The following is a 25,127-nucleotide window of genomic DNA, read 5'->3' on the forward strand; positions in this document are numbered from 1 at the left end:
ACATATTTCGGACATGTGAATTCATAGAGAATTTTGAGATCATTAATAGTATTGAATAAATTAAATATGCCTGCTGCATACGAAATGTACACAAAAGAAGTCAATATAATTAGACAGTTTGAAATATAAAATTTAGTGCCAAAGTAATGTGTGACATTACCTTAGCTGTCAAATACACTTTTAGGAATTTTGGATCTCAATGCTCTTCAACTTCGTACTTTATTTGGCCTTTTTTAAACTTGTTTGGATTCGAGCGTCACTGATGAGTTTTTTTGTACACGAAACGCGCGTCTGACGTATACCTGGTATCTATGATGAGTTTATTTAATGAATAAATAGGGGGATTTAGGGATTTGCAGTTATAACCACTTTCAAACAAAGAATGTCTTTATTTTAGTAACAGGTCAAGATAAATTGTTTTATCGTAGGTAACAATGACTTTAAGCATAGTAAAACACAACTATTTTACACCAATCCCTTCCTTTTGTAATATTTAATCAGATGTTTTTCGTGTGCGATTAGAACTTTGAGGATATTAAATACAACCTTAGGTTCACCCATCAAAACCTTCTTTAATATTTTATACCGATTTTACAGTGTGATTAACAACCATTGAAATATGTGTATTATGTGGTCAACAATTAATCGTTAACGAATGTTATATTTAATAATTAATCGGTAACTATTATCAATTAATTGGTTGCATGCAACAAATATTGAAAATTATTAAGATTAAGTTTTTGATTTCCGATATCACAAACCGCCCACGATTTCTCAGCGAGAATGGCGACTGGAAATTGTTCCATGAACATTTTAATATGACTAATATCAGTCTAAGCACGTTAACCGTGAATGCTAACCCTTCTAGAAAAACTAAACGGACACAACTGTCAAAAAGTTTAGTTTTGGTTTCTTATTTGATACCATACAGTTTTATCAGGTCCTCGAAGTCTATACATAAAAAAGAAGATGTGATTTGATTGCCAATAAGACAACTCTCCAAAAAAGACCACTAAAATGAGACAGAAATTAACAACTATAGGTTTAAATTTTACAAATTTTGACCTCCAGCAGTAATGGTGATTCTTCTTTGTTGAAATCCGTATCTACTGCAGTTTAATTAAATATAACCGTAACTACTTCTGTAAGTCCCGAGGGTATCTACAGTCCAGTAACTACTTCTGTAAGTTCCGAGGGTATCTACAGTCCAGTAACTACCTCTGAAAGTCCCGAGGGTATATACAGTCCAGTAACTACCTCTGTAAGTCCCGAGGGTATCTACAATTCAGTAACTACCTCTGTAAGTCCCGAGGGTATCTACAATCCAGTAACTATCTCGGTAAGTCCCGAGGATATCTACAGTCCAGTAACTACCTCTGAAAGTCCCGAGGGTATCTACAGTCCAGTAACTACCTCTGTAAGTCCCGAGGGTATCTCCAGTCCAGTAACTACCTCTGTAAGTCCCGAGGGTATCTACAATTCAGTAACTACCTCTGTAAGTCCCGAGGGTATCTACAATCCAGTAACTATCTCTGTAAGTCCCGAGGGTATCTACAGTCCAGTAACTACCTCTGAAAGTCCCGAGGGTATCTACAGTCCAGTAACTACTTCTGTAAGTCCCGAGGGTATCTACAGTCCAGTAACTACCTCTGAAAGTCCCGAGGGTATATACAGTCCAGTAACTACTTCTGTTAGTCCCACGGGTATCTACAGTCCAGTAACTACTTCTGTTAGTCCCACGGGTATCTACAGTCCAGTAACTACTTCTGTTAGTCCCGAGGGTATCTACAGTCCAGTAACTACTTCCCTAAGTCCCGAGGGTATCTACAGTCCAGTAACTATCTCTGTAAGTCCCGAGGGTATCTACAGTCCAGTAGCTACTTCTGTCCCGAGGGTATTTACAGTCCAGTAACTACTTCTGTAAGTCCCGAGCGTATCTACAGTCCAGTAACTACTTCTGTAAGTCCCGAGGGTATCTACAATCCAGTAACTACTTCTGTAAGTCCCGAGGGTATCTACAATCCAGTAACTATCTCTGTAAGTCCCGAGGGTATCTACAGTCCAGTAACTACTTCTGTAAGTCCCGAGGGTATCTACAGTCCAGTAACTACTTCTGTAAGTCCCGAGGGTATCTACAATCCAGTAACTATCTCTGTAAGTCCCGAGGGTATCTACAATTCAGTAACTACCTCTGTAAGTCCCGAGGGTATCTACAATCCAGTAACTATCTCGGTAAGTCCCGAGGATATCTACAGTCCAGTAACTACCTCTGAAAGTCCCGAGGGTATCTACAGTCCAGTAACTACCTCTGTAAGTCCCGAGGGTATCTCCAGTCCAGTAACTACCTCTGTAAGTCCCGAGGGTATCTACAATTCAGTAACTACCTCTGTAAGTCCCGAGGGTATCTACAATCCAGTAACTATCTCTGTAAGTCCCGAGGGTATCTACAGTCCAGTAACTACCTCTGAAAGTCCCGAGGGTATCTACAGTCCAGTAACTACTTCTGTAAGTCCCGAGGGTATCTACAGTCCAGTAACTACCTCTGAAAGTCCCGAGGGTATATACAGTCCAGTAACTACTTCTGTTAGTCCCACGGGTATCTACAGTCCAGTAACTACTTCTGTTAGTCCCACGGGTATCTACAGTCCAGTAACTACTTCTGTTAGTCCCGAGGGTATCTACAGTCCAGTAACTACTTCCCTAAGTCCCGAAGGTATCTACAGTCCAGTAACTATCTCTGTAAGTCCCGAGGGTATCTACAGTCCAGTAGCTACTTCTGTCCCGAGGGTATTTACAGTCCAGTAACTACTTCTGTAAGTCCCGAGCGTATCTACAGTCCAGTAACTACTTCTGTAAGTCCCGAGGGTATCTACAATCCAGTAACTACTTCTGTAAGTCCCGAGGGTATCTACAATCCAGTAACTATCTCTGTAAGTCCCGAGGGTATCTACAGTCCAGTAACTACTTCTGTAAGTCCCGAGGGTATCTACAGTCCAGTAACTACTTCTGTAAGTCCCGAGGGTATCTACAATCCAGTAACTATCTCTGTAAGTCCCGAGGGTATCTACAGTCCAGTAACTACTTCTGTAAGTCCCGAGGGTATCTACAATCCAGTAACTACCTCTGTAAGTCCCGAGGGTATCTACAGTCCAGTAACTACCTCTGTAAGTTCCGAGGGTATCTACAGTCCAGTAACTACCTCTGTAAGTCCCTAGGGTATCTACAATTCAGTAACTACCTCTGTAAGTCCCGAGGGTATCTACAATCCAGTAACTATCTCTGTAAGTCCCGAGCGTATCTACAGTCCAGTAACTACCTCTGAAAGTCCCGAGGGTATCTACAGTCCAGTAACTACTTCTGTAAGTCCCGAGGGTATCTACAGTCCAGTAACTACCTCTGAAAGTTCCGAGGGTATATACAGTCCAGTATCTACTTCTGTTAGTCCCACGGGTATCTACAGTCCAGTAACTACTTCTATTAGTCCCATGGGTATCTACAGTCCAGTAACTACTTCTGTTAGTCCCGAGGGTATCTACAGTCCAGTAACTACTTCTGTAAGTCCCGAGGGTATCTACAGTCCAGTAACTATCTCTGTAAGTCCCGAGGGTATCTACAGTCCAGTAACTACTTCTGTCCCGAGGGTATCTACAGTCCAGTAACTACTTCTGTAAGTCCCGAGGGTATCTACAGTCCAGTAACTACTTCTGTAAGTCCCGAGGGTATCTACAATCCAGTAACTATCTCTGTAAGTCCCGAGGGTATCTACAGTCCAGTAACTATCTTTGTAAGTCCCGAGGGTATCTACAGTCCAGTTACTACTTCTGAAAGTCCCGAGGGTATCTACAGTCCAGTAACTACTTCTGTCCCGAGGGTATCTACAGTCCAGTAACTACTTCTGTAAGTCCCGAGGGTATCTACAGTCCAGTAACTACTTCTGTAAGTCCCGAGGGTATCTACAGTCCAGTAACTACCTCTATAAGTCCCGAGGGTATCTACAGTCCAGTAACTACTTCTGTCCCGAGGGTATCTACAGTCCAGTAACTACTTCTGTAAGTCCCGAGGGTATCTACAGTCCAGTAACTACTTCTGTTAGTCCCGAGGGTATCTACAGTCCAGTAACTATCTCTGTAAGTCCCGAGGGTATCTACAGTCCAGTAACTACTTCTGTAAGTCCCGAGGGTATCTACAATCCAGTAACTACCTCTGCTGGTGGATTGTTAGTCTCACGGGTATCTACAATCCAGTAACTACTTCTGTTAGTCCCGAGGGTATCTACAATCCAGTAACTACTTCTGTTAGTCCCGAGGGTATCTACAATCCAGTAACTACTTCTGTTAGTCCCGAGGGTATCTACAATCCAGTAACTATCTCTGTAAGTCCCGAGGGTATCTACAGTCCAGTAACTACCTCTGTAAGTCCCGAGGGTATCTACAGTCCAGTAACTACTTCTGTAAGTCCCGAGGGTATCTACAATCCAGTAACTACCTCTGCTGGTGGATTGTTAGTCTCACGGGTATCTACAATCCAGTAACTACTTCTGTTAGTCCCGAGGGTATCTACAATCCAGTAACTACTTCTGTTAGTCCCGAGGGTATCTACAATCCAGTAACTACTTCTGTTAGTCCCGAGGGTATCTACAATCCAGTAACTATCTCTGTAAGTCCCGAGGGTATCTACAGTCCAGTAACTACCTCTGTAAGTCCCGAGGGTATCTACAGTCCAGTAACTACTTCTGTAAGTCCCGAGGGTATCTACAATCCAGTAACTACCTCTGCTGGTGGATTGTTAGTCTCACGGGTATCTACAATCCAGTAACTACTTCTGTAAGTCCCGAGGGTATCTACAATCCAGTAACTACTTCTGTTAGTCCCGAGGGTATCTACAATCAAGTAACTACCTCTGTTAGTCCCGAAGGTATCTACAATCCAGTAACTACTTCTGTAAGTCCCGAGGGTATCTACAATCCAGTAACTATCTCTGTAAGTCCCGAGGGTATCTACAGTCCAGTAACTACTTCTGTAAGTCCCGAGGGTATCTATAATCCAGTAACTACTTCTGTTAGTCCCGAGGGTATTTACAATCCAGTAACTAGGGTATCTACAATCCAGTAACTACCTCTGTAAGTCCCGAGGGTATCTACAGTCCAGTAACTACTTCTGTAAGTCCCGAGGGTATCTACAATCCAGTAACTATCTCTGTAAGTCCCGAGGGTATCTACAGTCCAGTAACTACTTCTGTAAGTCCCGAGGGTATCTACAGTCCAGTAACTATCTCTGTAAGTCCCGAGGGTATCTACAGTCCAGTAACTACTTCTGTCCCGAGGGTATCTACAGTCCAGTAACTACTTCTGTAAGTCCCGAGGGTATCTACAGTCCAGTAACTACTTCTGTAAGTCCCGAGGGTATCTACAATCCAGTAACTATCTCTGTAAGTCCCGAGGGTATCTACAGTCCAGTAACTATCTCTGTAAGTCCCGAGGGTATCTACAGTCCAGTTACTACTTCTGAAAGTCCCGAGGGTATCTACAGTCCAGTAACTACTTCTGTCCCGAGGGTATCTACAGTCCAGTAACTACTTCTGTAAGTCCCGAGGGTATCTACAGTCCAGTAACTACTTCTGTAAGTCCCGAGGGTATCTACAGTCCAGTAACTACCTCTATAAGTCCCGAGGGTATCTACAGTCCAGTAACTACTTCTGTCCCGAGGGTATCTACAGTCCAGTAACTACTTCTGTAAGTCCCGAGGGTATCTACAGTCCAGTAACTACTTCTGTTAGTCCCGAGGGTATCTACAGTCCAGTAACTATCTCTGTAAGTCCCGAGGGTATCTACAGTCCAGTAACTACTTCTGTAAGTCCCGAGGGTATCTACAATCCAGTAACTACCTCTGCTGGTGGATTGTTAGTCTCACGGGTATCTACAATCCAGTAACTACTTCTGTTAGTCCCGAGGGTATCTACAATCCAGTAACTACTTCTGTTAGTCCCGAGGGTATCTACAATCCAGTAACTACTTCTGTTAGTCCCGAGGGTATCTACAATCAAGTAACTACCTCTGTAAGTCCCGAGGGTATCTACAGTCCAGTAACTACCTCTGTAAGTCCCGAGGGTATCTACAGTCCAGTAACTACTTCTGTAAGTCCCGAGGGTATCTACAATCCAGTAACTACCTCTGCTGGTGGATTGTTAGTCTCACGGGTATCTACAATCCAGTAACTACTTCTGTTAGTCCCGAGGGTATCTACAATCCAGTAACTACTTCTGTTAGTCCCGAGGGTATCTACAATCCAGTAACTACTTCTGTTAGTCCCGAGGGTATCTACAATCCAGTAACTATCTCTGTAAGTCCCGAGGGTATCTACAGTCCAGTAACTACCTCTGTAAGTCCCGAGGGTATCTACAGTCCAGTAACTACTTCTGTAAGTCCCGAGGGTATCTACAATCCAGTAACTACCTCTGCTGGTGGATTGTTAGTCTCACGGGTATCTACAATCCAGTAACTACTTCTGTAAGTGCCGAGGGTATCTACAATCCAGTAACTACTTCTGTTAGTCCCGAGGGTATCTACAATCCAGTAACTACCTCTGTTAGTCCCGAGGGTATCTACAATCCAGTAACTACTTCTGTAAGTCCCGAGGGTATCTACAATCCAGTAACTATCTCTGTAAGTCCCGAGGGTATCTACAGTCCAGTAACTACTTCTGTAAGTCCCGAGGGTATCTACAATCCAGTAACTACTTCTGTTAGTCCCGAGGGTATCTACAATCCAGTAACTAGGGTATCTACAATCCAGTAACTACCTCTGTAAGTCCCGAGGGTATCTACAATCCAGTAACTATCTCTGTAAGTCCCGAGGGTATCTACAGTCCAGTAACTACTTCTGTAAGTCCCGAGGGTATCTACAATCCAGTAACTACCTCTGTAAGTCCCGAGGGTATCTACAATACAGTAACTACCTCTGTAAGTCCCGAGGGTATCTACAATCCAGTAACTATCTCTGTAAGTCCCGAGGGTATCTACAGTCCAGTAACTACTTCTGTAAGTCCCGAGGGTATCTACAGTCCAGTAACTACCTCTGTAAGTCCCGAGGGTATCTACAGTCCAGTAACTACCTCTGTAAGTCCCTAGGGTATCTACAATTCAGTAACTACCTCTGTAAGTCCCGAGGGTATCTACAATCCAGTAACTATCTCTGTAAGTCCCGAGCGTATCTACAGTCCAGTAACTACCTCTGAAAGTCCCGAGGGTATCTACAGTCCAGTAACTACTTCTGTAAGTCCCGAGGGTATCTACAGTCCAGTAACTACCTCTGAAAGTCCCGAGGGTATATACAGTCCAGTATCTACTTCTGTTAGTCCCACGGGTATCTACAGTCCAGTAACTACTTCTGTTAGTCCCATGGGTATCTACAGTCCAGTAACTACTTCTGTTAGTCCCGAGGGTATCTACAGTCCAGTAACTACTTCTGTAAGTCCCGAGGGTATCTACAGTCCAGTAACTATCTCTGTAAGTCCCGAGGGTATCTACAGTCCAGTAACTACTTCTGTCCCGAGGGTATCTACAGTCCAGTAACTACTTCTGTAAGTCCCGAGGGTATCTACAGTCCAGTAACTACTTCTGTAAGTCCCGAGGGTATCTACAATCCAGTAACTATCTCTGTAAGTCCCGAGGGTATCTACAGTCCAGTAATTATCTCTGTAAGTCCCGAGGGTATCTACAGTCCAGTTACTACTTCTGAAAGTCCCGAGGGTATCTACAGTCCAGTAACTACTTCTGTCCCGAGGGTATCTACAGTCCAGTAACTACTTCTGTAAGTCCCGAGGGTATCTACAGTCCAGTAACTACTTCTGTAAGTCCCGAGGGTATCTACAGTCCAGTAACTACCTCTATAAGTCCCGAGGGTATCTACAGTCCAGTAACTACTTCTGTCCCGAGGGTATCTACAGTCCAGTAACTACTTCTGTAAGTCCCGAGGGTATCTACAGTCCAGTAACTACTTCTGTTAGTCCCGAGGGTATCTACAGTCCAGTAACTATCTCTGTAAGTCCCGAGGGTATCTACAGTCCAGTAACTACTTCTGTAAGTCCCGAGGGTATCTACAATCCAGTAACTACCTCTGCTGGTGGATTGTTAGTCTCACGGGTATCTACAATCCAGTAACTACTTCTGTTAGTCCCGAGGGTATCTACAGTCCAGTAACTACTTCTGTAAGTCCCGAGGGTATCTACAGTCCAGTAACTACCTCTGTAAGTCCCGAGGGTATCTACAGTCCAGTAACTACCTCTGTAAGTCCCGAGGGTATATACAGTCCAGTAACTACTTCTGTAAGTCCCGAGGATATCTACAGTCCAGTAACTACTTCTGTAAGTCCGGATGGTATCTACAGTCCAGTAACTACCTCTATAAGTCCCGAGGGTATCTACAGTCCAGTAACTACTTCTGTAAGTCCCGAGGGTATCTACAGTCCAGTAACTACCTCTGTAAGTCCCGAGGGTATCTACAGTCCAGTAACTACTTCTGTAAGTCCCGAGGGTATCTACAGTCCAGTAACTACCTCTGTAAGTCCCGAGGGTATCTACAATCCAGTAACTACTTCTGTAAGTCCCGAGGGTATCTACAGTCCAGTAACTACTTCTGTAAGTCCCGAGGATATCTACAGTCCAGTTACTAATCTGTAAGTCCCGATGGTATCTACAGTCCAGTAACTACTTATGTAAGTCCCGAGGGTATCTACAGTCCAGTAACTACTTCTGTAAGTCCCGAGGGTATCTACAGTCCAGTAACTACTTCTGTTAGTCCCGAGGGTATCTACAGTCCAGTAACTACCTCTGAAAGTCCCGAGGGTATCTACAGTCCAGTAACTACCTCTGTAAGTCCGGAGGGTATCTACAGTCCAGTAACTACCTCTGTAAGTTCCGAGGGTATCTACAGTCCAGTAACTACCTCTGTAAGTCCCGAGGGTATCTACAGTCCAGTAACTACTTCTGTAAGTCCCGAGGGTATCTACAGTCCAGTAACTACTTCTGTAAGTCCCGAGGGTATCTACAGTCCAGTAACTACTTCTATAAGTCAGGAGGGTATCTACAGTCCATTAACTACCTCTGTAAGTCCCGAGGGTATCTACAGTCCAGTAACTACCTCTGTAAGTCCCGAGGGTATCTACAGTCCAGTAACTACTTCTGTAAGTCCCGAGGGTATCTACAGTCCAGTAACTACTTCTGTAAGTCCCGAGGGTATCTACAGTCCAGTAACTACCTCTGTAAGTCCCGAGGGTATCTACAGTCCAGTAACTACCTCTGTAAGTCCCGAGGGTATCTACAGTCCAGTAACTACTTATGTAAGTCCCGAGGGTATCTACAGTCCAGTAACTACTTCTGTAAGTCCCGAGGGTATCTACAGTCCAGTAACTACTTCTGTTAGTCCCGAGGGTATCTACAGTCCAGTAACTACCTCTGTAAGTCCCGAGGGTATCTACAGTCCAGTAACTACCTCTGAAAGTCCCGAGGGTATCTACAGTCCAGTAACTACCTCTGTAAGTCCGGAGGGTATCTACAGTCCAGTAACTACCTCTGTAAGTTCCGAGGGTATCTACAGTCCAGTAACTACCTCTGTAAGTCCCGAGGGTATCTACAGTCCAGTAACTACTTCTGTAAGTCCCGAGGGTATCTACAGTCCAGTAACTACTTCTGTAAGTCCCGAGGGTATCTACAGTCCAGTAACTACTTCTATAAGTCAGGAGGGTATCTACAGTCCATTAACTACCTCTGTAAGTCCCGAGGGTATCTACAGTCCAGTAACTACCTCTGTAAGTCCCGAGGGTATCTACAGTCCAGTAACTACTTCTGTAAGTCCCGAGGGTATCTACAGTCCAGTAACTACTTCTGTAAGTCCCGAGGGTATCTACAGTCCAGTAACTATCTCTGTAAGTCCCGAGGGTATCTACAGTCCAGTAACTACCTCTGTAAGTCCCGAGGGTATCTACAGTCAAGTAACTACTTCTGTAAGTCCCGAGGGTATCTACAATCCAGTAACTGCTTCTGTTGGTGGATTGTTAGTCCCACGGGTATCTACAATCCACTAACTACTGATGTTAGTCCCACGGGTATCTACAATCCAGTAACTACTTCTGTTGGTGGATTGTTAGTCCCACGGGTATCTAGAATCCAGTAACTACCTCTGCTGGTGGATTGTTAGTCCCACGGGTATCTACAATCCAGTAACTACCTCTGTTGGTGGATTGTTAGTCCCACGGGTATCTACAGTCCAGTAACTACCTCTGTAAGTCCCGAGGGTATCTACAGTCCAGTAACTACTTCTGTAAGTCCCGAGGGTATCTACAGTCCAGTAACTACCTCTGAAAGTCCCGAGGGTATATACAGTCCAGTAACTACTTCTGTCCCGAGGGTATCTACAGTCCAGTAACTACCTCTGTAAGTCCCGAGGGTATCTACAGTCCAGTAACTACTTCTGTAAGTCCCACGGGTATCTACAATCCAGTAACTACTTCTGTTGGTGGATTGTTAATCCCACGGGTATCTACAATCCAGTAACTCACATTTTTTGGTACAGATCTGTATATGACTATAGTTAAGTCTTATCCTTTTATAAATACAAGTAATTGTTTTTAACTTTATTTTTCATTTGCAACATTATATCTATTCATAAATGAGGGTGGTAAAGGGTTATTTTCGAGCAATGTGTTTTGCCATTTTTATTTCACGTTCAGCCGTGAAAAGGGTTCGTTATTCCCCGTCTCTCGTGGAATCGGTAAACTTGAAGATCAACGTGTAAGACATTTTTAATTGTTCGTTCATCGTAAAATGACAATTTTATTTCGCGTTCTTCCGTGCAGATACCCTCCTTTACGCCCCTCATTAATGATGATATCATCCTGTGGTGTGTTTGAATTCTTTCCCTCTGTATATTGTTTTACATAATTCAGGAGATTTGTTGTTATTACAGTTGTATAATTGTTATGTAATGCAAAGAAAAGAGTTCATAAGCTGGTGGAAACATAAAACAAGTGTCAAATCTTCTATGTTTCTGTGGGCAAAATAAATAGATTCATGTATAAAGCTATATGGACAAGACAAGACAAATACTTCATTAAAGTCTCACCTTACATACATACATATAATATATATATATAAACAACAGTGTATACATAACCCACTCTAAAAAGAGTTACAAGAGACTGACCAAAACACATATACATAAAAGTATGTATATATATACAAGCATTAAACCTATGTGTAACATCGACATGGATATGCGTTAAGGGTGCACAACAAGCTGTTAATCTTTCTTTTATCTCTTCTTTCGTGGATGTTTATATAATACAATAGTTAATATTCAGATGCAAAAATAATTTAAAATATGCAATTTTATTCCGTTCTAAATCTATTAATATTTGCCGATTTGTTTTTCTCTTTTTCCTTTAAAAATATACTTTAAACGTAGATCTTTTCCTATGAGTTAAAAAGATTGTGTCTTGTCCTATACTGCCTTCTTATAAACTGTCTTCTTAAAGTTTGGTGCGCACTACATCAGTTTTGAATAAAACCAACTTAAAGTTTGGTGCGCACTTCATCAGTTTTGAATAAAACCAACTTAAAGTTTGGTGCGCACTACATCAGTTTTGAATAAAACCAACTTAAAGTTTGGTGCGCACTTCATCAGTTTTGAATAAAACCAACTTAAAGTTTGGTGCGCACTTCATCAGTTTTGAATAAAACCAACTTAAAGTTTGGTGCGCACTACATCAGTTTTGTATACAACCAACTTAAAGTTTGGTATACACTAGACCGGATCCGAGTCAAAACCTCTTATAAAGTGTCGTACGGACAAGATTTGTATCCCATCTCCTTATTTTTATGTTTTATAAGTAAAACCTTATTGAATCTTGCTTTTGACGCATTGCACTATTAATATCTTTAAAAAATGAAAAGTTGAACAAACTCGAATAGCTATAGAGTGAGATGATCTGCAAGAAATATAGAAAAAATCTAGCATTTAAAAACTGAAAAAATGGTACTTGTTTATTTTTCAAGATCAAATGTGACATGTACAATTCTTGTAATTATTGAATGTGACATGTACAAATCTTGTAATTATTATCGTGTGAATATTGCATTCATAGTGTAAAACCACTATCTCCTTTTATTTATATAATAATGCATTGGTCGTGCTAAAGATTATAGATATTATTCGTTTTTAACAATCTGTATTAGGAGAATATAGCTGTCAGGCAAGTAAATCCAGAGTAATAACAATTATATGATACGTTCATTGACGTTCCATCATTCTGTATGAAAACATTTCCTGTTAATTAGGACAAATTTTCATTTAACAATTATATATATAAATATTTGTATGTTTCATGGGAATTTCTAAAGAATGAAAGTGAAAATGCCTGTTAGGGTAAAGTTTCCCATTCAATTAAGGTTGAATATTCTTAAATACAGATATTAAAAACATAAACATTGAGTTTTTTCAGAAATATGAAGTAATCCAAGCATCACGTGACCTCAAAGAAAGATGCACATGCATTCTATTTAATTGTAAGCTTTGAATTTCCAGGATTGGCTAAAATAATGCGTTTCCTGTAATTAAGACTTTTTTTAAAGAAAAAAACGAAATCTTGGAAATATTTGATAAAGACAGCAATCCTTCGCTTTAGATTCGTTACAATAAAGATTACAACAATACTCCGTTTGCTGTTTAACTTTAGATTTTGATTCACTAATACCGGTATCATATCAGTTTAAAACAGAGTTTAACAGATAGACAACGACAAACACTAACTTACGACTCCTAACTTCGGTAATGGGGGCATGTTTGTAAGGTCTCAGCTATCCTCGTAGTAATAGGGGACAGCTTGACTCATCAGATCTATAAAATTATAAAATTAACTAGCAAAAAGACTCAAGATCTAAGAGTAATCCCGATTACTGAAAGCTAATGCAAAGCAAGTTACTTCTTATAAGTAAATGATGGTTCAAAGACTAAACTATCATTCAATTTAAACATCAAATGTGCAACGCTGAAAAAAATCCACTGAAAGAACATTAAGTTATTATCTAAACAACAGGTGGCGTGTTCGTCTCGATTGAGGGAGGTCGTGATGAGGTAGCGTGTTCGTCTCGAGTAAGGAAGGTCGTGATGAGGTAGCTTGTTTGTCTCGAGTTAGGGAGGTCGTGATGAGGTAGCGTGTTCGTCTCGAGTAAGGGAAGTCGTGATGAGGTAGCGTGTTCGTCTCGAGTAAGGGAGGTCGTGATGAGGTAGCGTGTTCGTCTCGAGTAAGGGAGGTTGTGATGAGGTAGCGTGTTCGTCTCGAGTAAGGGAGGTCGTGATGAGGTAGCTTGTTCGTCTCGAGTAAGGGAAGTCGTGTTGAGTTGGCGTGTTCGTCTCGAGTAAGGGAGGTTGTGATGAGGTAGCGTGTTCGTCTCGAGTAAGGGAGGTCGTGATGAGGTAGCTTGTTCGTCTCGAGTAAGGGAGGTCGTGATGAGGTAGCGTGTTCGTCTCGAGTAAGGGAGGTCGTGATGAGGTAGCTTGTTCGTCTCGAGTAAGGGAAGTCGCGATGAGGTAGCGTGTTCGTCTCGAGTAAGGGAGGTTGTGATGAGGTAGCGTGTTCGTCTCGAGTAAGGGAGGTAGCTTGTTCGTCTCGAGTAAGGGAGGTCGTGATGAGGTAGCGTGTTCGTCTCGAGTAAGGGAAGTCGTGATGAGGTAGCGTGTTCGTCTCGAGTAAGGGAGGTCGTGATGAGGTAGCTTGTTCGTCTCGAGTAAGGGAGGTCGTGATGAGGTAGCGTGTTCGTCTCGAGTAAGGGAAGTCGTGATGAGGTAGCGTGTTCGTCTCGAGTAAGGGAGATCGTAGATTCTTTCTTTTGTATCAACTTCCTCGTTTTAGCACAAATATTCTACCATTGTTAACCTATAAAATATACTAGCTTTAACCTATAAAATGGACTAACATTAACCTATAAAATATCATGTTCTTCAGATATAGCCGAGATTTATGATTTAATGTGTTTTCTCAATGACAATTAGACCACATTTTCTGTGACATTACTATAAACAAGGATTGTTTAATGAAAATTTCATATTTGTTTAAGCATGAGAATAGAAACGCAAAATGAAATGTGACAAATATTATTTTTGAAGGTTTGTTGGATTAGGTAATGGCCGCCGTACCGCCATTAATATCCGTTAGCTTAAATACCATTAAATCAAACATGAAAGCACTTTTAAAAATAACAAGTTAAGCAAATCTATATCAAATTAGCCATTTATGTAAATAGCATAATAAAAGACGAAGAGTTATGATTTTTATTGTTTTTATATTAATGAAAGCGTTAGTAAATAGCTGTAGTTTTGAGGAATTGTAGAATTATATCTGACTTAAACATCACACAAAGCGCTATAAATGTTACATGTGACCAAGGCGTATCGACAATACTGACAAAAACTTCCTGTTCAACATCAAACAACCTTCAAATAATTTATAGCTGTAAAGCAGTATGTGTAAAGCAGTATGCTTTTGTTTGAGTTTGTGTTTTGCCCGTTTGTAGAAGGACAAATTTAAGTGGGCTAATGTTATGTGTATTGTTATTATTCATATGTCATGCGACCATCAAACATTTGTGACCCCCCCCCCCCCCGATGTTTGTCAGGGGTATGAGGAGAACCCACACCCTTTTGACTCATTTCTATCACTGATGAAAAGTTCCTTCCAATTAAAGTGCTACCTTTATTACCTGTGGTGACTAGTAACAGCAGAATTTATATGGTTATTAATATATTTTTTTTGGTTGCTGTAACCATTACATCTAGTTTAATACGTATGCTTAACGATAATAATAGTTTAAGTATCATACAAGGGAACGACCATTTAACTTTAAGGGGAGGGGATATGGTATTTTTTCTCAGTCCGAAAATATTTTTTTTGTCATGTGCTTGACCAGAATATTGTTTAGAAAAAAAAATGCCCCCCTCTTTTTTTTAAATGTTAAATGGTCGTTCTCTAACACTAAGTAAACACAATATTAGAAATAGTTACTCAAAGATAAAATTGAAAAATGTTTCAGTGAATGGACTGTCGTATTTTGTATTCTCGTTCTTAAGCTAATGAAGAGCGGAAGTCGGATGTTCTCAAATTGTTTAATCTTAACACTATCATATTTGTCATGTAATTCAATGTATTATTTAAGTAAATATTATCAAATGTATAACGTATTATAGGTTATTAGTAAAACCAGTATGTTAATCCTTAAATCATTCCTAATATGTTGATCATTTTACGGATTATGCTCCTTGTATATCCATTTCAAATATTATATCCAGAGATTAGTAATGAGTGGCTTTTTTTTTGGTTGTTAAAGTGCAAATAAACTCTTTAATTTGTTACGATTAGTAATATAAAAAAGAAGATGTGGTATGATTGCCAAGGAGACATCTGTCCACAAGAGACCAAAATCACACTGACATTAACAACTATACATTGTAGGCCACCGCACGGCCTTCAACAATGAGCAAAGCCCATACCGTATAGTCAGCTATAAAAGGCCCCGATAAGACAATGTAAAACAATTCTAACGAGAAATCTAACGGCCTTATTTATATAAAAAATGAATATTAATATGAAAATTAATGGATCACCAAAACAATATTTAAAGGAACCTCTTCAGATTTATAACAGATTTTCTGGTTAATCATTAATGAAATTGAGAATGGAAATGGGGAATGTGTCAGAGAGACAACAACCCAACCATAAAGCAGACAACAGCCGAGGGCCATGCACCCATAGGTCTTCAATGCAGCGAGAAACTCCCGCACCTGGAGGTGTGAAGGAATTACAAAAATTACAAAATTAAGGAAATATGTAAAACAATTGAATCTGCATTCAGCTTGAAACTGTAGATGAAACATTGCAAAACCAGTTGCATTTCTATTCTGTTGACTTACAAATCAGCGATAATATAATTCTAGTAATTAAGAATTTAAAGTAGTTTATCGATGTTAAAAACTCGTCAGTCCGTCTTAAATACTAAAAGAAATTAAAATCTGTTGGAATATCTTTGACGCCAAAAAGAGCGAGACCAGATTTGTCGACAGATTGACCCGCGGTAGATCTAACGTCCTCGGGGAGTGGAGCTACTTCAATTCTTTATTGATAGGGGTACCGCTGGGGATTTGTTACCCCACCCTTTCCATATAAATTATATATTAAAATTGATACCTCTTCATATAGTGTGTACGTAAAAATGTAACCTTTTCCCATATTGTTTGGGTTTCGTGTGGTGTATAATGTAAGAGTGGAATACCAAAGTGTCAAAAGAGAAAAAAAATGGTTGATAAAAACACAGACGGAAACATCAAGAAAGAATCCCCCCTCCCCAATTTACGTCACCAATCCAAACACTAATCTCATAGACTGTTTGTGAAAGAAAGGCGAAAGATACCAGAGGGACATTCAAACAAATAAATTGAAAATAAACTGACAAAGCCATTGCAAGTTCATCTTTTGTTTGTGCACTATGTAACTGTAGCCCTGTTCAACCAATCAACATCGAGAACGGGCCTGTTCAAATAAACAAAAACCCAACTAAATTGTAACATAATAGGATTTAAAACTATATTTTAAATCTCTTATCGGCAGTGGTCAGGTTTATAGTTGTCTTTGTTTTATCTTAAAATATTTACGTCATCAAGCTCATAGTGACGTACTTCCTTTTTTCAACATTGAACGTGGGAAGACAAAAGACGTAGTTGAAAGGCTAAGAATTATTACCAAAAACCAAATAAATTGTAATATAACAGAAACTTTGAATAATGAGAAATATCTTTACTATACAATTTTGAGTCCAAAACTATATTTGTCCATGTTGTAAGGCAGTTGGCTGCAAATTAGATTTATAAAGATTATTAGGTAACATGAGCTCATACATAATAATATGAGTTAAATACAATGCCGAAATTTAATAAGTTATCTATGATTTTAATTTAAAATTTGTGAAGATATGTCAAAATATTACATCCACCCAAAGTTTAATTGGAAAACGTCAATGAAAGTAATTTAAAACTTACAGTTTGGTACGTTTGTGACGATATTAACCAGCAATTGTGTTAGTGGGTATAGAAATGATTAAGTATTTTAAATAACAGTTAATTCAAATACATGAAATCTGCATCGTCAGGAATAATCTTGAAAAGAAAAAAAATATCAGGGTGTAGAGGGGTTCAGTTTCCTTTTCTGTTTTCCTTTCTGTACTCAATAATTGTTTTCTTTTCTGTACTCAATAATTCTTTATACAATTTTTCTATACTAAGGGGAGTTCTTTTTCTAACAGGTATTTTTGTTTCTTTCTATTATTGATTTGTTTGTCCTATTATTATTTGTTTTAACCCTAATTCTATATTTTCTCTTTTCTTAAAATCTCATCCACACCCTCAGATGCAACTTTTGATTAAAAACTGAAAAAAAAATAGTCAAAGAAACTTGAGTGAAGATTTGTCACTATCAGTGAAGTATAAAAGGAATAGCTTAAATTTAGTATCAGAATTTTATTGATAATCTCTAGAAACTCCAACGGATCGTATAACTGCCTAGACCTTTTTGCTCCAGAAAACTGATTTAATTTGTGACAAAAAGCTTATTACTATATTTAATTGAATCGTTCAATTGTACGGCAAATCTTCTCGGTTAGCTGTAATAATTATATTTCGTTCGACGAGGGTGTTAAACTCACTAACTAAATGTATTAAAAACATAATTGCAAATTCTGATATATTTCATTACTTGGGTTATTACAAACTACTTTAGAAATTATTATGTTTTTATAGAAATACACTTTAATTTTTATTTAAGTCTTTTATTGAACAAAAAATATCGTTAAAGACTATATCGGATCTGAGATTTTGTTTGTTTATTTCAGTTAATTTAACACTGGTAAACCTGATTTACCGATTTAAGTAATTCATGAAAACTATTTATACAATATTAATGATTGGATGTGTTTACTCTCTGCGTGTTAATTTATTTGTAGTGCGATCGTGTCAATGAAAACGGGAGAAGTGTTATATTTGAAACAGTTTCAACACAATTTAAAAGTACAATCGCTTAACTATGAAATTAATAAAACAGAGAGATACCTTCAAAAAATCAAAATCTGCGACTATGTGAAGTATTTAATACTATTGAGGGTGAGGCTCATTTCTTCTTGAATTTTAAATTAACCTCTACCTGAAAAATCAATTTGTTAAATTCATCAAAGTTCTCCCAAACATTCTGATACTAGGTAACCCAGATAATGTCAGTCGACTCGTTATATTCCGCCGATCTCCGAGTAATCACTGATTGCATCCCTCGATTGGCTAGAGCGCAGAATTATTCCAGTAAGACCCTGAGCAACATTGTCTAATCAACAGCTGATCAACCAGTACTATTGTGGTCATTCTAGATTGACCATTAGGAATGAAAAGGAAATTTGGTTTCGTACATGATCGATTTTTTTTTTTTTACACATGTTTTAAAAATAACTTAAGTTTGCATCCATAAAAAAACTATTTATTTTTCTTGATTTCTTATTAAGATATCAAGCTTTTTAATATCAATCATTTAAATCAAAATATCTATTCACATGAATTAAACCTACAATTATTTAATTATGAACTATTTTTCAGACCACATCATGACATGATAATAGTTTTTCTGGAACTGTCTGACCAAAACTCACAAAGAAATGTTTTGTAGATCATCGAGTATTCTCCCTTTACGAAATGTCCAAATCAAATGCACTTTAATTTGTGATACATATGAGTAAAGTCGATTTCATATAAGATATACCCTTGCATTCTAAAGGGCTTTAAAATAAAAATACCTTTAGACTGTCCAATCATATATCACACATCCGTTAATTCGTATGCGGGTATCATAGTATAGGTACAGACTTGACCGAGCAAGATACCTCGATGGAAAATATACACACTAGTTAAAACAGTTAGATAAATTATACATTGGAGAGAATAGTATTACAATAATACATGTAACAAACAATGTCTTAACTATCGATCAACTCCAAATACAATAATTAGTAGTTCCAATGGGACTCTAACTTGAATACCGGATAAGTTGTTTGGTGTTCATGAACAATCTATACTAAATCTTAAAAGAGAAAGAATAAAAGCTGCTAATTATAATATAGGTAAAATGGCTCTAACAGAAATGTAACGCCAGTTAACAAAAGTTCTCTGGTGAGTTTCGGTATAACGATGTTCCGCGATAGTTGTTATATTTTTCATCTAAGTTCAGTATTTTTGTGATTTTATTTTTTGACAAAATTATTATTCATATGTATAGAGATGTTAACTGTTTATCAACTATTTCGGTGAATATAATTCTATTTAAAATTGAGAATGGAAATGGGGAATGTGTGAAAGAGTCAAAAACCCGACCATAGAACAGACAACAGCCGAAGGCCATCAATGGGTCTTCAATGTAGCGAGAAAATCCCGCACCCGGAGGCGTCCTTTAGCTGGTCCCTAAACAAATATGTATTTAATTTTAGTTTCTTGTGTACAATTTGGAGTTTAGTATGGCGTTCATTATCACTGAACTAGTATATATTTGTTAAGGGGCCAGCTGAAGAACGCCTCCGGGTGCGGGAATTTCTCGCTACATTGCAGACCTGTTGGTGACCTTCTGCTGTTGTTTTTTCGATGGTCGGGTTGTTGTCTCTTTGACACATTCCCCATTTCCATTCTCAATCTTATACTAGTCCAGTGATAATGGACGTCATACTAAACTCCGAATTATACACAAGAAACTAAATTTAAAAATCATACAAGACTAACAAAGGCCAGAGGTTCCTGACTTGGGACAGGCGCAAAATTGCAGCGGGGTTAAGCATGTTGTTCTTTTTAGATCTAAACCCTGCCCCTATAACTCTAGCCAATGTAGAAAAATCAAATGCAAAACAATACAGTTTACGAAAAGTCTGAGTCCGATGTCAGAATATGAAACAAAAGAAAATAAACAAAATGACAATAATACATAAATAACAACAGACTACTAGCAGTTACTGACATGCCAGCTCCAGACCACAATTAAACTTATGGAAAGATTATGTCGTCATCACATGAATATCAGGTACAATCCCTCCTGTTAGGGTTTTAGTATTATTCCATCATGAAATATATGAGAAGAACATTACACGTGTCATGCCAAAAACTGGTTTTAGAATAAATGTGTTTAATTCCGACGCAAAGACCCTATAAGTGAATCAATATTTAAGCCAAAATATGCAATCTTTAATGACCTGACAACAGTATCGTTGAATATACCCCTTCTTAATAAGTCTGTTGAAAGGTTTTATTAGCTTTTGAGGTGAATACTGACATGTTTGTGATTTGTAAAGAATATTACCATAAAAGATAGTATGTGAAATACCTGAACGTATAAGATAAGTTATATTAATAAATGATTTCCTTATACCGATGATAAAACTTAGTAAATGTTTCGACTAATTTGTGATATCGTCACCATCGAAAAAAGGATAATTAACGATAGGAAAGGGAAAATCATCTCTTTCGTCATAAATTTGTATAATAAGCTTCCCGTTTATGATAAAGATATCAAGATCGAGGAAAGGGCATGCAGTGGTCATTGTTAGTATCAGCTTTGTTTACAGTAAGTTCAACAGGATAATTTTCTTAAGTCATAAAGTGTATTACAATACAAAAACAGGTCCGCAATAAGTGGTGCACAGTTAGTCCCAACTAGAATACCAATAACTTGTCGATACACGGAATCTCAAAAGCAATCAAAAGTGTTATCAAGTAAAAATTCAAGCGCTGATATAGTATCAAAGCATGTCCAATTGACATAGTTCATTTGTTTGTTGCTACAAAATGATCTAAAAGAGTGAACATATGTATTCACATTCTGACTTTATTTGCATTAATTGATCTTAATAGTAAAAGCAGATTATCAAAAAGACAGTTATTTACCGTTTTCTTGATTCTTTTTCATCTAAGGCAGCTTAAATTTTTTTAAACAACTATATAGACAGAAAATACCTATTAGACTGTTAAAATACAATAACAGATAAAATGTCGTTTAACGGGGAAATCCTTTAGCGTTAATCTCTTAAATAAAGTATAAAGAACATCACAATTAATGAAACAAAACATATTAAATGTAAAACTACTGTCGGTATCGAATGACAAACTTAGATGTCGGTATTGATAATATTTCTCTTGTCTTATTCATCTATAAGTTAGCTATTGCACATCTAATTATATATCTGGGATAGTGTTCCATTTCCTAATTCTCTCATTCTTGTGCTTATTAATGGAATGACAATATAACGTGCTAATAGATACTTGATAAACACATTACCGTCTTTCTTTGGCCCTTCCTATGTCACCCATAAACATGGATATACACCCAAACTGGGATACTTAAACAATGATTTGATTAGCTATACATCGTTTAGAGGAGAGATTGCCTTGAATCCGATGACATTTGACGTGCCACAATTCACACGGCATCGATTCCGATAATTAGTATTATTTTGTTAGTTATGTTATGAATAGTAACTTTTGAATTATTAAAATTAAATCGAGCATCACAGTGCAAAACATTATAATCGTGTCGGTTGAAAGATGTAATTTGATTTGAATTTCGTAAATGATTTCAAGATCACAAATGATTAAAGTATAAACGGTTTTCGATTCATATAAAGTATTACTAGTTTCATATTTATATATAACTATACCAGTTCATTATAAAACACTTGTTGTATGCTTTGCTTTCTCAACTAGACAGCTAACCACTTAAGACCAAATTAAGTGGAAGTAATCAGTTATAGGACATTGTATGACCACCAAAGAGCACAATTCATAGTGTAAATTAAAGTAAAGTATTAGAGGCCATGACATGCCAAAATATAAAATAATTCCAACGGGGAAAACAACAAACGGAAAATAAATATGACAGACCACTATTAGTACTGTATCGCTTACTCATTTAACTGTATTACTAACAGCCTATCATTTATCAAGTGGAAATATCATTTCATTCAATGGAAATGCAAAACCAAAACCAACCAAATACGGGTTAAATTGAAAACAAAGTTTAACCTTAACATTTTTTGTTCCTCAACATCAAAATTTGGTGTTTTTCTATGGTAGTAAAATTTAACATGTTACCTTTAATTACCCTCAGCCAACACTCCCTTCAGTTCTAATGCTATCTGGGATTTTTCAACCGAATATGAAGGGTCTAACAAAATGTTGTGAATAAACGCTCTGAAAAATGTGAATGCCGTAAACAGCTTCATACGAATACGGAGAAAAACATAAAATGAACCCATCCAGAATCCCTAATTCCATTGTCAGATTAAACAATTCTAAGTTCAGAATGATATATTTGCAATATTGGTCAAATTAAATGCCATGTTGACGTTTTAAACATATTTTTAAAATAGAAATTCAAAGAGACCAAACTATAAAAGAATGTGCAAGAAATTATAACGTTTTTAATACAGATCACAATAATTCTGTAAAACGATGTTTAATCTAGAAAACGATTAAGTGAATTCATCATTTCAAATGAAATGGCAGAGAAGTAAAGTAAACGCCATAGGCAGATTATTTGAATTAAATCATGAAGTTAATTTTTCCACTCCATGACATACTAGATAGAAATCTAGCCACATAAATTTCAAACAGTAAATAAACAAAGTTTTTTAAGCGCTCACACTTATAGATAGATAAAGTGAACATTTACGTAAGTTATCAATATGAGTTAATAGAACTAATTCCTATGTGTCAAAGTAATAGACATATTACGTTTATAAATAAACTTTTGCATGCAACATCCTCAAAAATCGGACACCAACAGATCTTTATTCGTGATTAAACAAAGCTAAAGCCGGTCAATGATAGAAATTTCTTTAGTCGTACGGTCAATTGCAAATAAATAGCATCTTTACAGAAGTTATGCGGGGTTTGATCATACTACATACACCCTTTTCTAAAAGCTTTTATAAATTAATTGCCTTATGCATTAATAACTAGGATTTTTTCTTTTCAGTAAATAAATATTTTACACACTAGAAATTTCGTTTAGGTTTGAACTTTGAAATATTCGTAGTTTAATTTATCTCACAAACTTCGTGACACAGTGCTAACATATTATGTATTTTACTACAAAATACGCTAAAAAAAATCAAATAAAGTTGATTTGAATTAATAATGAAATACATTGTATTGTTAATAGATTTAAACATTGAAATGCTATTCTACAAATGCAATCGAAACAAACTTTAACAAGGTTGTTATACGTAGCAGATAATTCAAAAAAAATATCAAAAAAGATAAGACAGAAAAATAGTTGAATTTGTCAACAAAAGATGCGTGGAAAACTTACGATTGAGCAGTATAAACCTTACCATAACCGGCTTAAAACGAATGGCAAACAGTATGAACCTATCCAGAACCGGTTTAAAACGAAGCACAAACAGTACGAACTTATTTAGAACCGGTTTAAAAAGAAGGACAAACAGTACGAACCTATCGGGAACCGGTTAAAAACGAAGGACAAACAGTTGGAACCTATCCAGAACCGGTTTAAAACAAAGGAGAATCAGTACGAACCATACGCGAACCGGCTTTAAACGAAGGTCAAACAGTCACGAACTTTACCAGAACCGGTTTAAATGAAGGACAAACAGTCACGAACCTTACCAGAACCGGTTTAAAACGAAGGATAAACCGTCAAGAACCTCATCAGAACCGGTATAAAACGAAGGACAAACAGCCAAGAACCTTATCAGAACCGATGCAAAACAAAGGAAAAACAGTCACTAACCTTACCAGAACCGGTTTCAAACGAGGGAAAAACAGTCAAGAATCTTATCAGAACCGATGCAAAACAAAGGACAAACCGTCACTAACCTTACCAGAAGCGATGTAGAAGTGATGACCAGAACATCTGGTTTATCTAGTGATACCCGGATGTGACTGTTACAGGTTACTTTGTTTTAAAACATCTCGATACTATATTTATTTTCTCTTGTTCAGCTATAGTTACAAATTCGCGTGATGCTTTGTTTTGTGAAGATTAAACAAAAAATGTCCTTTCAAAACAATTATAAATGTGGTTTTTTTTTTTAATAAAATATTAAAATAACCCAGTCATATACTTTCAAATCTAACATTTGAGTGATAAGACATGTTTTAACTTTGACAAATGTTTAGTTTGGCTGAAATACTAAAAATATAAAGACTTTTTGTATATACCTATATTAAGGTAACTTAAATGTGAATAATAAAGACTTATTGTATATACCTATATTAAGGTAACTTAAATGTTATTCACTAAGTATATACTTATATTAAGGTAACTTAAATGTTCTTCACTAAGTTTACACCGAAGGAGACTAACTGTCTCTTAATGTACATACCTTGTGACTTGTCGTTAAAGTCCAAACTGTTAGAAAGTCCTAAATTAAAAAACCAAATAAGAAGTGTCCATGATATTAGAACAAATTTGTCACGTAAAAGAAAGAAATGCATGCTTGGTCAGTCCGGTGTTGTTTCTAAAGTTAAAATACCTCTGTAACATTTTATCACTGAAAGTAGGAGGACCAGTCATTTAGGATTGCAGAATTAACCAATCAGAATTAACGTTATTGGAAATATTAAGTTATGTATTGATTGATTTAATTGGAAGACAGCATGAAACCGATCTAACTCAGGGTTAGAAAAACGTTTAATTACTATTACAGACCTTGTGGGATTAATACAATAATGAGTCTTAACGAGTGTTTATGTAAAGTCTCAACTTTCAAACATTTCTACAAACTAATATCAACCTTTTGAACGCCACCAATTCTTAGAAGCTATAATAACATTAACACGAACCTTTAGATAGGTTCCCAATATGCCACATACTCACATTACTTAATTATAGACATTGTATACGATTTTAATATGTATTTATCAATTAGATTGACTCTTTGATAGCTGTATAGTTGTTTGAAAACTTTAATGAATGCCTGTTAACTAGAATAAAAATATTCAAATGAATATATTTCCATTGCAAATATACCGTATATACTGATCTATAA

The 25,127-nt window shown here is 37.4% G+C and overlaps 1 long non-coding RNA gene across 1 annotated transcript in view; it reads right to left on the bottom strand.

Moving 5' to 3' along the window:
* Positions 1-24,619, bottom strand: part of LOC143084048 (uncharacterized) — a 32,846-nt gene extending 8,227 nt beyond the window's left edge. Inside the window, exon 1 of the long non-coding RNA XR_012981002.1 lies at positions 24,462-24,619. This is a non-coding gene — a long non-coding RNA (uncharacterized LOC143084048). The remainder of the gene's footprint in view (positions 1-24,461) is intronic.
* Between the last annotated feature and the right edge of the window lie 508 nt (positions 24,620-25,127).

Source organism: Mytilus galloprovincialis, chromosome 7 (assembly GCF_965363235.1).
Source record: "Mytilus galloprovincialis chromosome 7, xbMytGall1.hap1.1, whole genome shotgun sequence".
NCBI lineage: Eukaryota > Metazoa > Mollusca > Bivalvia > Mytilida > Mytilidae > Mytilus > Mytilus galloprovincialis.